An 18632-nucleotide genomic window follows, 5' to 3' on the forward strand; every position below is an offset into this window, starting at 1 on the left:
AAAGGTTACGGCTCTTGACTTGCATATCCAGACAGCTTTCAAATGAGTTGAGGGTTTCTGCCTCTACTACCTTACAGCAATTAGTTCCAGACCCTCACCACCATTTGGGTGCAAATATTTTTCCTCATCTCCCCGCTAATCTTTATACCAATCATTTTCAATCTATGCCCCATCATCACTGACCTGTCTGCTAAGGTGAATAGGCTCTTCACCTCCACTCTATCCAGGCCCCTCACAAGTTTGTGTATTTCAATCAATTCTCCCTTCAACCTTCTCTGTTCCATGGAGAACAACCACAGCCTATCCAATCTTTCCTCACAGCTTCAATTTTTCAGTACTGGCAACATCCTCGTAAATCTCCTCTGTACCCTCTCTATTGCAATTACATTCTTTCTGTAAAAAGGTGACCAGAACTCAAGTTGTGGCCAAACCAATGAGTTATACAGTTCCAGCATAACCTCCTTGCTCTTGTATACTACACGTCGGCTAATCAAGGAAAGGATTCTACATGCCTTCTTAACCACCTTATCGACCTGTTAAGCTACCTTCAGGGATCACTCCAAGTTCCCTCACTTCTTCAACACCTTTCAGTATACCCCATTAATTGTGTATTCCTTTGCCTCGTTTGACCTCCCCAAATGCATCATCTGGCACTTCTCTGGGTTAAATTCCATTTGTCATTTTTCTGCCCACCTGACCAGTCCATTGATATCTTCCTGCAGTCCACAGCTATCTTCCTCGTTATCAACCACATGACCAATATTTGTGTTGTCCGCAAACTTCTTGATCATGCCCCCTACATTTAAATCCAAATCGTTAATATATGCCACAAAAAGCAGGAGACCCAGTACAGAGCCTGGCGGAATGCCACTGGAATCAGCCTTCCAATTGCAAAACACCTGCCAGCAATTACCCACCATTGGAGCCGAAAATGGGAGGTGACCCTGCTACGTTCAGTGGCGGGACAGGGGAGGCATATTCCTAGTGATGGCCAATTAAATGGCCACCGCTGGGACTGATTTCCCAATTAAGGACAGCGACCCACCCAAGGGCTGCCAGCCCAATCAGAAAGCCAGCAGCTCAGCAGCACCACCATTACTAGTGGCCATTGCTGAAGCTGCAGTTGCAAGGAGAGGGCACCTCAATGGCTGAGGTGCCCTCTAAGTGGGATTGGGGTCTCCAGGGCCAGGCAGGCCCTGATGATCGGGGGGGAGGGCAGGGGTGGGTAAGCTGGAGTCCTGAGGCACTGGTGCTGCCATTGCCGCAGCGATGACCATTGGCACGATGAGGCCTCTCCATGAGGAGGCAGTGGTGCAGAGGTATTGTCAGCGGACTAGTAACCCAGAGACCCAAGGTATTGCTGTGGGACCGTGGGTTCGAATCTCACAACAGCAGATAGTGGAATTTGAATTCAATTAATAAATCTGGAACTAAAAGCTGGTCTAATGATAGCCATGAAACCACTGTCGATTGTTGTAAAAACTCATCTGGTTCACTAATGTCCTTTAGGGAAGGAAATCTGCTGTTCTTACCTGTTTTTTTTTAGTTTTAGAGATACAGCACTGAAACAGGCCCTTCGGCCCACCGAGTCTGTGCCGACCATCAACCACCCATTTATACTAATCCTACCACTAATTCCATATTCCTATCACATCCCCACCTGTCCCTATATTTCCCTACCACCTACCTATACTAGGGGCAATTGCTAATGGCCAATTTACCTATCAACCTGCAAGTCTTTGGCTTGTGGGAGGAAACCGGAGCACCCGGAGGAAACCCACGCAGACACAGGGAGAACTTGCAAACTCCACACAGACAGTACCCAGAATTGAACCCGGGTCGCTGGAGCTGTGAGGCTGCGGTGCTAACCACTGCGCCACTGTGCCGCCCCTGGTCTGGCCTACATGTGACTCCAGACCCACAGCAATGTGGCTGACTTTTAAATGCCCTCTGAAATGGCCTGGCAAATCATTCAGTTGTGTCTAACTGCTACAAAGTCAATAAGAAAGAATGAAACTGGATGGACCACTCGGCATCGACCTTGGTACTGGAAACGACAACAGCAAACCCAGCCATGTCAACCCTGCAAAGTCCTCCTTACTAACATCTTGGAGCTTGTGCCAAAGTTGGGAGAGCTGTCCCACAGACTAGTCAAGCAACAGCCTGACATAGTCACACTCACGGAATCATACCTGACAGACAATGTCCCAGACATTGCCATCACCATCCCCGGGTATGACCTGTCCCATTGGCAGGAAAGACCAAGCAGAGGTGGCGGTACAGTGGTATGCAGTAGGAAGGGAGTTGCTCTTTGAGTCCTCAACATTGACTCCGGACCCCATGAAGTCTCATGGCATCAGGTCAAACATGGACAAGGTAACCTCCTACTGATTACCACCAACCGCCCTCCCTCAGCTGATGACTCAGTACTCCTCCATGTTGAACAGCACTTGGAGGAAGCACTGAGGGTGGCAAGGGCACAGAATGTATTCTGCATGGGGGACTTCAATGTCCATCACCAAGAGTGGCTCGATAGCACCAGTACTGACCGAGCTGGCAGAGTACGAAAGGACATAGCTGCTAGACTGGGTCTGCGGCAGTTGGTGGGGGAACCAACACAAGAGAAAAACACAATTGACCTTGACCTCACCAATGTGCCTGCCGCAGCTGCTTCTGTCCATGACTGTATTGCTAAGAGTGACCACCGCATAGTCCTTGTGGAGACAAAGTCCCGCCTTCACATTGAGGATACCATCCATCGTGTTGTGTGGCACTATCACCGTGCTAAATGGGATAGATTTCAAACAGATCTAGCAATGCAAAACTGGGCATCCATGAGGCGCTGTGGGCCATCAGCAGCAGCAGAATTGTACTCAACCACAATCTGTAACCTCATGGCCTGGCATATCCCCCACTCTACCATTACCATCAAGCCAGGAGATCAACCCTGGTTCAATGAAGAGTGCAGGAGGGCATGCCAGGAGCAGCACCGCACCAGGCATACCTCAAAATGAGGTGTCAACCTGGTGAAGCTACAACCCAGGACTACTTGCATGCCAAACTGCATAAGAAGCATGCAATAGACAGAGATAAGCGATACATAACCAACGGATCAGATATAATCACTGCAGTCCTGCCACATCCAGTCATGAATGGTGGTGGACAATTAAACAACTAACTGGAGGAGGTGGCTCCACAAATATCCCCATCCTCAATGATGGGGGAGACCAGCACATCAGTGCGAAAGGTAAGGCTGATGGACAAGCAAAAATCTTCAGCCAGAAGTGCTGAGTTGATGATCCATCTCGGCTCCCTCCTGAAGTCCCCAGCATTACAGATACCAGACTTCAGCCAATTCGATTCAAGTTGCGTGATATCAAGCAATGACTGAAGGCACTGGATACCGCAAAGGCTATGGGTTCTGACAATATTCCAGCAATAGTACTGAAGACCTGTGCTCCAGAACTTGCCACACCCCTAGCCAAGCTGTTCCAGTACAGCTACAACACTGCCATCTACCTGGCAATGTGGAAAACTGCTCAGGTATGTCCTGTACACAAAAAGCAGGACAAGTCCATCCCGACCAATTACCACCCCATCAGTCTACTCTCAATCATCAGTAAAGTGATGGAAGGTGTCATCGACAGTGCCATCAAACAGCACTTGCTTAGCAATAACCTGCTCAGTGATGCTCAGTTTGGGTTCCGCCAGGGCCACTCAGCTCCTGACCTCATTACAGCCTTGATTCAAACATGGACAAAAGAGCTGAATTCAAGAGGTGAGATGAGAGTGACTGCCCATGACATCAAGGCAGCATTTGACTGAGTATGGCATCAAGGAGCCCCAGCAAAACTGGAGTCAATGGGAATAAGGGGGAAAACTCTCTGCTAGTTAGAGTCATACCAAGAGCAAAGGTAGATGTTTGTGGTTGTTGGAGGTCAATCATCTGAGCTCCAGGACATCACTGCAGGAGTTCCTCAGGGTAGTGTCCTGGGCCCAACTATCTTCAGCTGCTTCATCAATGACCTTCCTTCAATCATGAGGTCAGAAGTGGGGGTGTTCGCTGATGATTGCACAATGTTCAGCACCATTCGCGACTCCTCAAATACTGAAGTTGTCCGTGTCGAAATGCAGCAAGACCTGGACAATATCCAGACTTGGGCTTATAAGTGGCTAGTAACATTTGCGCCACACAAGTGCCAGGCAATGACCACCTCCAACAAGAGAGAATCTAACCATCTCCCCTTGACATTCAATAGCATTACCGTCGCTGAATCCCCCACTATCAACATCCGAGGGGCTACCATTGATCAGAAACTGAACTGGAGTAGCTATATAAATACTGTAGCTACAAGAGCAGGTCAGTGGCTAGGATTCCTGCGGCGGGTAACTCACCTCCTGACTCCCCAAAGCCTGTCCACCATCTACAAGGCACAAATCAGGAGTGTGATGGAATACTCTCCACTTGCCTGGATGGGTGCAGCTCGAACAACACTCAAGAAGCTCGACACGATCCAGAACAAAGCAGCCCGCTTGATTGGCACACCATCCACAAACCTTTGCTCCCTGCACCACCGACGCACGGTGGCAACAGTGTGTACCATCTACAAGATGCACTGCAGCAACGCAGCAAGGCTCCTTAGACAGCACCTTCCAAATCCGCGACCTCTACCACCTCGAAGGACAGGAGCAGCAGATGCATGGGAACATCACCACCTGCAAGTTCCCATCCAAGTCACACATCATCCTGACTTGGAACTATATCGCCGTTCCTTCACTGTCGCTGGGTCAAAATCCTGGAACTCCCTTCCTAACAGCACTGTGAGTGCACCGACCTCACATGGACTGCAGCGGTTCAAGAAGGCAGCTCACCACCACCTTCTCAAGGGCAATTAGGGATGGGCAATAAATGCTGGCATAGCCAGTGATGCCCACATCCCATGAATGAATAAAAAGTGAATGTTGGTCCTTTGGAAGATGAGACTGGGGAGTTAATAGAGGGGAATACAGAAAGGGTGGAGACACTAAATCAGTATTTTGCCTCAGTTTTCATGGTGAAGGGCTGTAGTACCATCCCAATTCTAACAGGAAATGCAGAGGTTATAGAAAGAGAGGAACTTAGAAAAATCATCACTCGGGAAAAAGTACTGAGCAAACTATTGGGATTGAAGGCAGACAAGTCCCCAGGGCCTGATGGCCTATATCCAAGGGCCTTAAAGGAAGTGGCAGCCGAGATAGTGGATCCATTGGTTATAATATTCCAAAATTCCCTGGATGTGGGAAAGGTTCCAGTGGTTTGGAAAAAAAGCTAATATAACCCCCAAATTCAAAAAGGGAGGGAGGCAGAAAGTAGGAAACTAGAGACCAGTTAGTTCAACATCTGTCATTGGGAAATTGTTAAAATCCATTATTAAGGAAGTAATAACAGGACATTTAGAAAGTCAAATGCAATCCATCAGAGTCAGCAAGGTTTTCTGAAGGGTAAATTGTGTTTGACTAATTTACAAGAGTTCTTTGAAGCTGTAACAAGCAAAGTGGATAATGGGGATCCTGTAGATGTAGCATATCTGGACTTGCAGAAGACATTTGATAAGGTGCTGCATCAAAGGTTAGTACACAAGGTAAGATCACATGGGGTTAGGGGCAATTTATTAGCTTGGATAGAGGATTGGCTAACCAACAGAAAAGAGAGAGTTGGGATAAATGGGTCTTTTTTTGTTTGGCAAAATGTGACTACTGGGGTGCCACAGGGTTCGGTCCGTGGGCCCCAACTATTTACAATATATATTAATGACTTGGATGCAGGGATAGAAGGTACGATAGCCAAATTTGCAGATGACACTAAAATAGGTGGGATAGTAAGTTGCAATAAAGCAATAAGAAGTTTACAAATGGATATGGATAGGTTAGGCGACTGGGCCAAAATTTGGCAGATGGAGTTTAACGCGGATAAGTGTGAGGTTATCCACTTTGGTCAGAAGAATAGAAAGGCAAATTATTTTCTAAATGGAGAGAAACTTCAAAATGCTTCGGTGCAGAGGGAGCTGGGTGTCCTCATGCATGAATCACAGAAAGCTAGTATGCAGGTACAGCAGGTTATAAGGAAAGCAAATGGAATTTTGGCATTTATTGCCAAAGGAATAGAATATAAAAGTAGGGAAGTGTTGCTGCAACTGTACAAGGCATTAGTGAGACCGCACCTGGAGTATTGCGTACAGTTTTGGTCCCCTTACTTGAGGAGGGATGTAGATGCATTGGAGGCAGTTCAGAGGAGGTTCACTAGATTGATTCCAGGGGCGAGAGGTTTGTCTTATGAAGAGAGATTGAGCAGTTTAGGCCTTTACTCTCTAGAGTTTAGAAGAATGAGGGGAGATCTAATTGAGGTATATAAAATGATTAAGGGGATTGACAAAGTGGACATAGAGAGGATGTTTCCTCTTGTGGGGCAATCTAGAACAAGAGATCATCGTTTTAGGATAAGGGGTAGCAGATTTAAAACAGAGATGAGGAGAAATTACTTCTCTCAAAGGGTCGTGAGTCTGTGGAATTCACTACCCCAGAGTGTGGTGGATGCTGGGACATTAAATAAATTTAAGGAGGAGACAGACAGATTTTTTATTAGTAAAAGGTTGAAGGGTTATGGAGAACGGACAGGAAAGTGGAATTGAGGGCAAGATGAGATCAGCCATGATCGTATTGAATGACAGAGCAGGCTCGAGGGGCTGAATTGCCTACTCCTGCTCCTCGTCCTTATGACCTTAAACCTGGTGAAGCGACAACACAGGATTACTTGCATGCCAAACTGCGTAAGAAGCATGCGATAGACAGAGCTAAGCGATCCCATAACCAACGGATCAGATATAAGCACTGCAGTCCTGCCACATCCAGCCATGAGTGGCGGTGGACAATTAAACAATTAACTGGAGGAGGTGGCTCCACAAATATCCCCATCCTCAATGATGGGGAAGCCCAACACATCAGTGCGAAAGATAAGGCTGAAGCATTTGCAACAATCTTCAGCCAGAAGTGCCGAGTTGATGATCCATCACAGCCTCCTCCTGAAGTCCCCATCATCACAGATGCCAGACTTCAGCCAATTCGATTCACTCCACGTGATATCAAGAAACGACTGAAGGTACTGGATACTGCAAAAGCTATGGGCCCTGACAACATTCCGACAATAGTACTGAAGACCTGTGCTCCAGAACCTGCCGCGCATCTGGCCAACCTGTTCGAGTACAGCTACAACACTGGCATCTACCTGGCAATATGGAAAATTGCCCAGGTATGTCCTGTACACAAATACAACCTGGCCAGTTATCACCCCATCGTCAGTAAAGTGATGGAAGGTGTCATCGACAGTGCGATCATTGCTTAGCAATAACCTGCTCATTGATGCTCAGTTTGGGTTCCACCAGGCTCACTCAGCTCCTGACCTCATTACAGCCTTATTTCAAACATGGACAAAGAGCTGAACTCCAGAGGTGAGGTGAGAGTGACTGCCCCGACATCAAGGCAGCATTTTTTGACCAAATACGGCATCAAGGAGACGCATCAAAACTAAAGTCAATGGGAATCAGGGGGAAAACACTCCGCTGGTTGGAGTCATACCAAGCGCAAAGGAAGATGTTTGTGGTTGTTGGAAGTCTATCATCTCAGCTCCAGGACATCACTGCAGGAGTTCCTCAGGGTAGTGTACTAGGCCCAACCATCTTCAGCTGCTTCATCAATGACCTCCCTTCAATCATAAGGTCAGAAGTGGGGATGTTCGCTGATGATTGCACAATGTTCCGCACCATTCGCGACTCCTCAGATACTGAAGCAGTCCGTGTAGAAATGCAACAAGACCGGGACAGTATCCAGGCATGGGCTGATAAGTGGCAAGTAACATTCGCGCCACACAAGTGCCAGGCAATGACCTTCTCCAAGAGAGAATCTAACCATCTCCCCTTGACATTCAATAGCATTACCATCGCTGAATCCCCCACTATCAACATCCTAGTGGTTACCATCGGCCAGAAACTGAACTGGAGTAGCCATATAAATACTGTGGCTACAAGAGCAGATCAGAGGCTAGGAATCCTGCAGCGAGTAATTCACCACATGACTCCCCAAAGCCTGTCCACCATCTACAAGGTATAAGTCAGGAGTGTGATGGAATACTCTTCACTTGCCTGGATGGGTGCAGCTCGAACAACACTCAAGAAGCTCAACAACATTCAAGACAAAACAGCCCGCTTGATTGGCACCCCATACACAACAGTCACTCCCTCCAACGCCAACGCACAGTGGCAGCAGTGTGTACCATCTACAAAATGCACTGCAGCAACGCACCAAGGCTACATAGACAGCACCTTCCAAACCCACGACCTCTACCAAGTAGAAGGACAATGACAACAAATGCATAGGAACATCACCACCTGCAAGTTCCCCTCCAAGCCACACACCTTCATGACTTGGAACTATATCACCGTTCCTTCACTGTCACTGGGTCAAAATCCCAGAATTCCCTTCCTAAAAGCACTGTGGGTTGTATCTATCTCACATGGACTGCAGCGGTTCTAGAAGGCAGCTCACCGCCACCTACTCAAGGTCAATTAAGAATGGGCAATAAATGTTGGCCTAGCCAGCGATGCCTGCATCCCATGAATGAATAAAACAAAAGGAAGGATCCCCTGTAACTTGCTGGGAGGCTGCTAGGTTTCACAGGGTGGTTCCCCCCATATGGCGGTGGGCCTCCCGAAGTGGTAAGTGGTCCTTAATTGGCCCCTTAAGTGGCTCAACTGGGCTCCCAGCAGGTTGCCAGCCTTCCTGCCTCCCAGCCTGTTGCCAAAGGCCTGATAAAATTCTGGCCACAATATCTGAGTCAAATTTAGCCTCATTCATATAATAAAAGCAAGATACTGCGGATGCTGGAAAATTGAAATAAAAACAGGAAATGCTGGAACCACTCAGCAGGTCTGGCAGCATCTAAGAAAAGAGAAGCAGAGTTAACGTTTCGGGTCAGTGACCCTTCTTCGGAACTGACAAATATTAGAAAAGTCACAGGTTCTAAGCAAGTGAGGTGGGGGTGGGGCAAGAGATAACAAAGGAGAAGGTGCAGATTGGACCAGGCCACATAGGGCGGCACAGTGGCGCAGTGGTTAGCACCGCAGTCTCACAGCTCCAGTGACCCGGGTTCAATTCTGGGTACTGCCTGTGTGGAGTTTGCAAGTTCTCACTGTGTTTGCGTGGGTTTCCTCCGGGTGCTCCGGTTTCCTCCCACATGCCAAAGACTTGCAGGTTGATAGGTAAATTGGCAATTAGCAATTGCCCCTAGTGTAGGTAGGTGGTAGGGAAATATAGGGACAGGTGGGGATGTGGTAGGAATATGGGATTAGTGTAGCATTAGTAAACATAGGTTGCCAGCCAAGAGCGACGTCTCAATTCATTCCATCTTCGCTGCCTTCGGAGAATAATTGGCATCAGGTGGCAGGACTATATCTCCAACACAGAAGTCCTTGAAGCGGCCAACACCCCCAGCTTATACACACTACTGAGTCAGCGGCGCTTGAGATGGCTTGGCCATGTGAGCCGCATGGAAGATGGCAGGATCCCCAAAGACACATTGTACAGCGAGCTCGCCACTGGTATCAGACCCACCGGCCGTCCATGTCTCCGTTATAAAGACGTCTGCAAACGCGACATGAAATCGTGTGACATTGATCACAAGTCGTGGGAGTCAGTTGCCAGCATTCGCCAGAGCTGGCGGGCAGCCATAAAGACAGGGCTAAATTGTGGCGAGTCGAAGAGACTTAGTAGTTGGCAGGAAAAAAGACAGAGGCGCAAGGGGAGAGCCAACTGTGCAACAGCCCCAACAAACAAATTTCTCTGCAGCACCTGTGGAAGAGCCTGTCACTCCAGAATTGGCCTTTATAGCCACTCCAGGCGCTGCTTCACAAACCACTGACCACCTCCAGGCGCGTTTCCATTGTCTCTCGAGATAAGGAGGCCCAAAAGAAAGAAAAGAAGAAGAAGTAAAAATGGGTGGTTGATGGTCAGCACAGACTCGGTGGGCCGAAGGGCCTGTTTCAGTGCTGTATCTCTAAACTAAAACTAAACTAAACTAAACATAGCTGACCAAAAGGTCATGGAGCAAAGGCAAACAATATGTTAATGGTGTGTTGAAAGACAAAGCATTAGTACAGATTAGGTGTTAACGGACTGAATATTGAACAGCAGCAAGTGCAAACCTGAAAAAAACAGTGGGTAAGCAAACTGAACAAACTAAGATGAAATGAAATAAATGCAAAAAAAAGATTGTAAAAAAATGTAAAAAAGAAAAAAAGAAAAAGTAACTAAAAATGAAAGTAAAATGGGGGGCTGTCATGCTCTGAAATTATTGAACTCAATGTTCAGTTCAGCAGGCTGTAGAGTGCCTAATCGGTAGATGAGATGAGCTTCATTAGGCTGATTCATGATCTGACGAGTTAGCTGCGGATGTTTGCGCAGGAGAAAGGTAGGGACTGCGTTGTCGATTCCCTGCTGATTGACACGTCTTGTCTTTGCACATCGGTAGTGAATTTAGTGACCCCTACCCCTCCCAGCCCCCACCCCCTCCCACAATCCACCCCCCCACCACCATCCATGTTGGGACCCTTGCTCTTCCTAATTACTTAGACCTTGGTGTATAGGGGACAGTTTCAAAATTTGCAGATGATACATAACTTGGACATATTGTAAACTGTGAGGAGGATGGTGTCAAACTTCAAAGGAATATAGACAAGCTGGTGGAATGGGCAGAGAAGTGGCAGATGAAGTTCAATGAATGGAAATATGAAGTGATTCATTTTGGTAGGAAGAACATGGACAGTCAATATAAAATAAAGGGTACAATTCTAAGGGGGTGCAGGAACAGACGGACCTGGGTATATATGTGCATAAGTTATTGAAAGTGTCAAGATAGGTTGAGAGAATGGTCATTAAAGCATACAGTGTCCAGCACTTTATTAATATGGGCATAGAGTACAGGAGCAAGGAGGTTATGTCTAAGACACTATTTTGGCCTCAGCTGGAATATTGCATCCAGTACTGGGCATCACATTAAAGGGAAGATATGAAGGCATTGGCGAGAGTGCAGAAAATATTCACAAGACTGGTTCCATGGATGATCAAACTATCTTTATAAATGTAGTTCGAGAAGTTGGGACTGCTTTCCTTGGAGAAGAGAAGGCTGGGAAGAGATTTGATAGAGGTATGATACTTTGGACAGAATAGATAGGGAGAAACTGTTCCCACTCGTGAAAGGATCAAGAACAAGAGGGCACAGATTTAAGGTAATTGGCAAAAGAAGGAATGGTGGCATGAGGAAGAACCTATTCATGCTGCGAGTGGTTAGGATCTGGAATTCACTGGCTGAGAGGGTGGTGGTGGAGGCAGGTTCAATTGAGACATTCAAAAGAGAATTAGATAATGGGGAGAAGGTAGGGGAATGGCACTAAGTGAATTGCTCACTCGGAAAGCTAGTGCAGACACGATGGGCTGAATGGCCTCTTTCTGTGCTGTAACAATTCTGTGATTCGGTAATTCTGTGAAATCCTGGAGCCCTCCCCCACCCCCGCAACAGGACTTCAGACCATCGGAACAGAACCTGACAGAACTGGGATCATGTCCAAGGCAAGACACCGGGTGGCCCCATGATTTAGCAATACCTCAATGGAGATTCTCCTGCAGGCTGCAAGGGAAAGACGGGAGGTCCTGTTCCCTGGGGAGAGGAAGAAGAGACCCACCCGCCTAACCAAGTAAGCCTTAATAGATATTGCAGAGGTCAGCAGCTGTGGCGTCATCCCCCCAGACATGGGTCCAGTGCAGGAAGAGTGTCAACAACCTCTTTCAGTCTGCTAATGTGAATGCTTCATATCTCTCTCCTCTTGGGGCTTGCATGTGGGTACGTGGCAGGCAGCGTGACATGGGGAGGGAAGCACCATAAAGCTGCTGGCAAAGGGATCACCACATCCTGCCAGATGCATGGCTGCATCTCGACTACAGGCCACCTTCTTTCAAACCTCATCTACATTACCTCCCCGACAACACATTTAGGGAGGAGCCATGTGCTTAACCGCAGGAGGGGACAAAGGGCTGCCACAATAGAAATGTTATTTCGCTCTTCCTGCAAAGTCTACTATCTCTCTCTATTTCCACATGCAGGACAAGCGGACTCAAAACAAAAGGAAGACCTCGCAGACTGGCGGAGGAATTGCAGACATACGGCCTCTCTCGAAGACTGAGGAGGAAGCATTCAAGCTAGCAGGCACAGAGGGCAGCCGCTCAATTGCGGATGCAAGACTGAAGTCACAGTGCAAGAAAGTGAGGATTGTGTTCAATCGATATCTAACATACTTCTGCAGATGCACATCACGCATGGCTGGCGTGACGAGATCTTCTCATCCTAACTCAAAACATGTTTGTGTTCTCTCATGCAGGTCAGCGCCACAGGAGACTCCAGTAGATGGGGGACATAATTCCACCTCTGAGTAGGATCCTGAGTCAGAGGATGCACTATCCCATGACTCTCCTGCACCTTGCACCTTGCACCTGCACAGATACTTTCGGTGGGTTTCCGCTCAGCTGTAGAATCAGGATCATAAGCTGGTGAGAGCACTGCACATGCACCCGAGCAGCAGGCTGAGGCTGAGAGCCGAGGTCTCCAACAGTTGGAGGACTGTCGGTGGTCAGGCCCATGCTGAGCCCCAGGCTGATGATGAGCCTCTGGTGTCGACAGCACAGAGCATGTTGGAATTGCAGAGAGTGGTAAGACAACATTTGGCAGAGATACCAGAGGTATCAGAGTATTCAGCCATGAGTGGACAACTGGGGAGTCCATCCATGCTATGAATGTTGCATTGTCTCAGGCATGTGAGTGCATGGCCTCCTCCATCGAGAGGCTGGCGACCCTCATGGAAAGCCAGATCCCACAAATGTGCGCAGACCTGCAAACCATCGCCTTGGCCATGAGCTCAACACAGCAGTAGCAAGGCGAGAGAAAGACGAGACCCCTGGAGTCTCCTCTAGCTTCTTGTCCTTCTCTGGTCAGCAGGGAGGTTCAAGTGAGCCTTGAAAGGGAGGAGGAAAGGCTGACCTCCACAGCTGGGGACTCCCCTCAGGGTGCTCCGAGTGCGGACAGTCGATCCTCAGTCCCTCCGCCAGTGACCCTAGCTCCAGTAGCTGCGATGCCTGAGGAGAGTAATGCAACTATGCAGGAAACCCTCAGGCAGCGGGGGCCCTCTAGGCCTCAGGCATCCAGAAGATGGCTGCTGAAGTCATCACAGGCCTAGAGGCAGCCTGAACAGCAGACCGCCTCCAGCACAGGTGCTGGAGCAGAGGTCATGCCTCATTGAAACACTCGTAAACGTATAAAGAAATCCACTTAGACACACTTGGGGTTTCATGGGTGTTTACCATTTGTTTTCTTATATGAAGTTCTTTTGTTTATGAAATTAACTTTCATTGTGGAAGATGGGTCTGCACTGAGAACTGGTGAGAGGGAGTTTTAAGGGGTAATTTCCATCCAATGTCCAGTTTTTTCTTCAATTAGCAATTAACCAAAATTTCTCTTTAAGTTAAGAAAGTTAAGTCTCATTCCTGCCTTAAAACAAGCTCTCTGGGAGCAGCTGCAGCTAGTTACGTAGCTGGCTGAAACTGGTTTTGGGAAGTTTGAATCAGTTGTTTTTCAGAAAGTATGAAAGCAGGGCTTGCTCAGTGCACTTACCTTCCAGGAGAGGATTAGACCTGTGGGAGAAACATGGTGTGCAGGGAGCTGATAAATACAGTCTGAGGATCATGGCCTACAGCACTTCCCTTCCAGGAGAGGAGTCCTGGTGTGCTGGAGTTTGAAAACAGAGTGAACAATGATGTCACAGGAAAGCTGCAAGGTGATTTGTTGGTGAGAAACTGCTGTTAGGGCCTATCAGTAAATAGCTGGGTTAGTACATTACTATTAGGGTGTGTGTGTAAATAGCTGGGTTATAGTATCTCAACAACTGGCAGACCACAAAAAGAGTAAAAATTAAGTATTAATAAAAAGGAACAAGTGAGTAGCTGGTGAGTGTTATTTTGAGTAAGGTTTATTTTAACTAGTGAACTGTATTGATTTTTAGTAGGGTTTATCAGTACTAGTAAGGTTTTATTAATAACTCTAAGGTGTTGTAGTATTGGTAAGGCTATTTTAGTAGTAGCAAAGGGTCAACCAATAAATAAAAGAATGGCAGGGGTGCTTCAACCTTGAGTGTGTACCTCCTGTGCTATGTGGGAACTCCAAGATGCTTCCCATATCCTGGAGAACCATTTGTGCAGTAAGTGTTGTCAATTGTGGCAGATTGAGCTCCAGATTTTAGAAGTTGAGTGGCAGCTGGTGACACTGTGGTGCATTTGTGAAGATGAGAGCTACGTGGATAGCATACTTATGGATGTGGTCACCCCATAGCTTAAGAATATGCAGGGAGAGAGGGAGTGGGTGACCATCAGGCAGGTAATGCAGGAGACCCCTGAGTGCATCTCACTCTCCAGCAGGTATTCAGTACTGAATATTGAGGAAAGTAATGCTTCACCTGGGGAGTGCAACCAGAGCCAAGTCCATGACCCCAGGGTGGCTCAGCTGTACAGTGGGGTACAGGGAAAACTGAAAGAGCCATAGTGATAGGTGATTCAATAGTCAGAAGAACAGATGGGTGTTTCTGGGCCACAGATGTGAATGCAAGATGGTGTGTTGCCTCCCTGGTGTCAGGGTCAAGGATGTAACTGAACAGCTGCAGAGCATCCTGAAAGGGGAGGGTGAGCAGCTAGCAGTTATAGTCCACATCGGAACCAATGACATCAGTAGAAAGAGGGATGTGGTCCTGAATCAGAATTTTGGGATCTAGATAAGAAATTAGCAAGCAGGATCTCAAAAGTAGTAATCTCTGAATTACTCCCAGTGCCATGTGCAAGTGATTATAGAAATAGAAGGATAAGACAGATGAATGTGTGGCTGGAAAGATGGTGTAGGAGGGAGGGCTTTAGATTCCTGGGACTGGCTCTGGGGGAGATGGGACCTTTACAGGCTGGACAGTTTGCACCTGAACAGAGCCAGGACTAAGTTCCTTGTGGGATGTTTTGCTAGTGCTGTTGGGGGGTGTTTAAACTAGTTTGGCAGGGGGTGGGGATCTGAGGGTTGACTCAGTAGGGGCAAAGTTAGAAATGAAAATTAATGGATGAGTCAGGAAACAAAGGTTAGAAAATTAAAGAGAGTTTGGCAGTGCTCAAAAGTATCTATTTCAATGCAAGGAGTATAGCAAATAAAGCCGATGAGCTGAGGTTACAGATAGACACATAGCAGTATGATATCACAGCTATTACAGAAACATGGTTTAAGGAGGGACAGGAATGGCAGCTCAATGTTCCTGGTTACAGGGTTTTCAGACGTGATGGGGAGGGGGATAAGAAAGGAGGGGGAGTGGCAATTCTGGTCAAGGAAACTATTCCAGCTGTGAGGAGGGATGATATGTTGGAAGGTTCATCAAATGAGGCCATATGGATTGAGCTAAGGAACAAAAAAGGGGCAGTCACACTGCTGGGAGTGTACTATAGACCCCCAAACAGTCAGAGGAAGATAGAAAAGCAGATACGTAGGCAAATCTTTAAGTGCAAGAACGATAGGGCAGTAATAGCTACCCTAATATTAATGGATAGTTTTAGTGTGAGAGGAATTGAGGAAACCGAATTCTTGAGGTGCATTCAGGAGAACATTTTGCTGAGTATGTAGCAAGTCCAACAAGAGAGGGCACAGTTTTAGACTTAATTTTAGGAAATGAAGATGGGCAGGTGGAAGGGGTGGCAGTGGGAGAGCGTTTTGGTGGTAGTGATCATAATTCAGTCAGTTTTAACATAATTATGGAAAAGGACAGAGATAGAACAGGAGTTAGAGTTCTCAATTTGGGACAAGGCCAATTTTACTAAACTGAGGAGTGATTTAGTGAAAGTGGACTGGAAACAGCTACTCAAAGGTAGTGTCAGAACAGTGGGAGACATTTAAAGGAGATTTAGGGGGTTCAGAGTAAACATTTTCCCACAAAGAAAAAGGGTGAGACCACCAAATCTAGAGCTCCATGGATGTCAAGGGGCCGACACGGTAAGATAAGGTAGAAAAGGAAAGCTTATGTCCGACACCGAGAACTCAACACTATAGAAAACCCAAGAGGAGGATGGAAAGTCGAGGGGTGAAATCAAAAGGGAAATTAGGAAAGCCGAGAGGGCATGAAAGAATATTGGCAAGCAAAATCAAGGTGAACCCAAAGATGTTTTATCAATACATTAAAAATAAGAGGATAACTAAGGAGAGAATAGGGCCCATGAAAGATAAAAAGGTAACCTATGTGTAGGGGTGGAAGATGTCAGTATGGTTCCAGTCCACTTTGTGTCTGTCCTCACAAAAGAGGGGAACAATGCAGATATTAATGTATTGGATGTGATAAGCATAGGGAGAGAGGACGTATTAATGGAATTAGCATCCTTGAAAATTGATAAATCACCTGGGCAAGATGCAATGTATCCTAGGCTGTTAAAAGAAGCAAGAGAAGAAATAGCAGAAGGCTTGACCATCATTTTCCAGTCCTCTCAGGTGTGGTACTGGAGGATTGGTGGACTGCAATGTTGTATCTCTGTTTGTTTAAAAAGGGAGCAAAGGATAAACCAATAATTACAGGCCAGTCAGTCTGACCTCAGTCATGGGCAAATTAATGGAATCTATTCTGAGACAGGATAAATTGTCACTTAGAAAGGCACAGGTTAATCAAGGATAGTCAGCATGGATTTAAGGGAGATCTTGTTTGACCAACTTGATCAAATTTTTGGAAGAAGTAACAAGGAAGATAGATGAGGGTAGTGTAGTTGATGTGGTCTGCATGGATTTTAGCAAGGCTTTTGACAAGGTCCCACATGGCACACTGGTTTAAAAAAAAAAAAACCCTATGGGATCCAGGGAAATGCAGAAAGGTAGATATAAAATTGGCTCAGTGGCAGGGTAAATGTTGACGTGTTTTCGCGACTGGAGGGCTGTTTCCAGTGGTGTTCTGTAGGGCTTGGTACTGGGTCCCCTGCTTTTTGTGGTATATATTACCGATTTGGACGTAAATATAGGGGGCATGATCAGGAAGTTTGCAGACAATACAAAGATTGGCCATGTGATAGATAGCAAGGAGGATAGCTGTAGGCTGCAGGAAGATATTGGTGGTCTGGTCCAATGGGCAGAAAAGTGGCAAATGGAATTCAACTTGGAGAAGTGAGGTGATGCGGTTGGGGAGGTCAAACAAGGAAAAGGAATACACGATTAATGGGAAAATACTGAAGTGTAGAGGAAGTGAGACCTTGGAGTGAATGTCCACAGATCCCTGAAGGCAGCAGGACGGGTCAATAAGGTGGTTAAGAAGGCAATTGGAATCCTTTCTTAGCCGAGGTATAGAATATAACAGCAGGGAGGTTATGCGGAAACTATATAACTCATTGGTTAGGCCACAACTTGAGTACTGTGCAGTTCTGGTCATCTCATTACAGAAAGGATGTAATTGCACTGGAGAAGGTACAGAGGATATTTACGGGGATGTTGCCAGGACTAGAAAAATGCACCTATGAGGAAAGATTGGATAGGCTGGGGTCGTTCTTCTTGGAATCGAGAAGGCTGACGGGAGATCTGATTGAAATATATAAAATATTGAGGGGCCTGAGTGGAGGTGAAGAGTTTATTCACTGTGGCAGAGGTGTCTGTGACAAGGGGGCATATATTTAAAGTGGTATAAAAATTAGAGCAGAGATGAGGAAAAAGGTTTTCACCCAGAGGGTGGTGGGGGTCTGGAACTCACTGCCTGAAAGGGTAGTTGAGGCACAAACCCTCAACTCATTAAAATAGAGTCTAGATATCCACCTCGAGTCCCATAATCTGCAGGGCTACAGACCAAATTCTGGAAGGTGGGATTAGAATAGATGGATCTTTAATCAGCTGGCAGACATGATGGGCCAAGTGGCCTCTTTCTGTGCCTTAAATTTTCCGATTCCATGATGCTTTGAGTGCACAGTGTAAAGTGGGAGTTTGGTGAGTGAGGGAGTTCAGTGAGAGGTGCTTCTTTCTTCTACCTTTTTCCAGCCTCCAGTAGCTGGCTGTTACTTCAGTATTGGGAAGATTGGTGAGTAACTGGTAAGTTATTCTATCTATTCTAATTGTAATATATAGTTTTTAAAGTTATGGTATGGCAGGTCTGCTCAGACAAGTGTAATGTACATCCTGCAATATGTGGGAAGTCATGAAGGCACCATGTGTCCTAGATGAACACCTCTGCTGTAAGTGTCACCGGCTGCAGAAGCTTGAGCTCTGTGTTTCGGAACATGAGTGGCGGCTGGAGTCACTGTTGTGCATCCATGAGGCTGTGGACTACATAGACAGCACGTTCAGGGAGGTGGTCACACCACAGGTAAGGAGCATGCAGGAAGAGAGTGAATAGGTTTCCACCAGGCAGTCTAAGAATCAGGCAGGCAGTGCAGGAGTCCCTGACTCTATCTTGTTTGCTAATTAGTTTTCCATTTTGGATACTGGTGAGGGGGATGGCCAGAGCAAAGTCTGTGGCAGC

Source organism: Heterodontus francisci, chromosome 17 (genome assembly GCF_036365525.1).
Source record: "Heterodontus francisci isolate sHetFra1 chromosome 17, sHetFra1.hap1, whole genome shotgun sequence".
Taxonomy (NCBI): Eukaryota; Metazoa; Chordata; class Chondrichthyes; order Heterodontiformes; family Heterodontidae; genus Heterodontus; species Heterodontus francisci.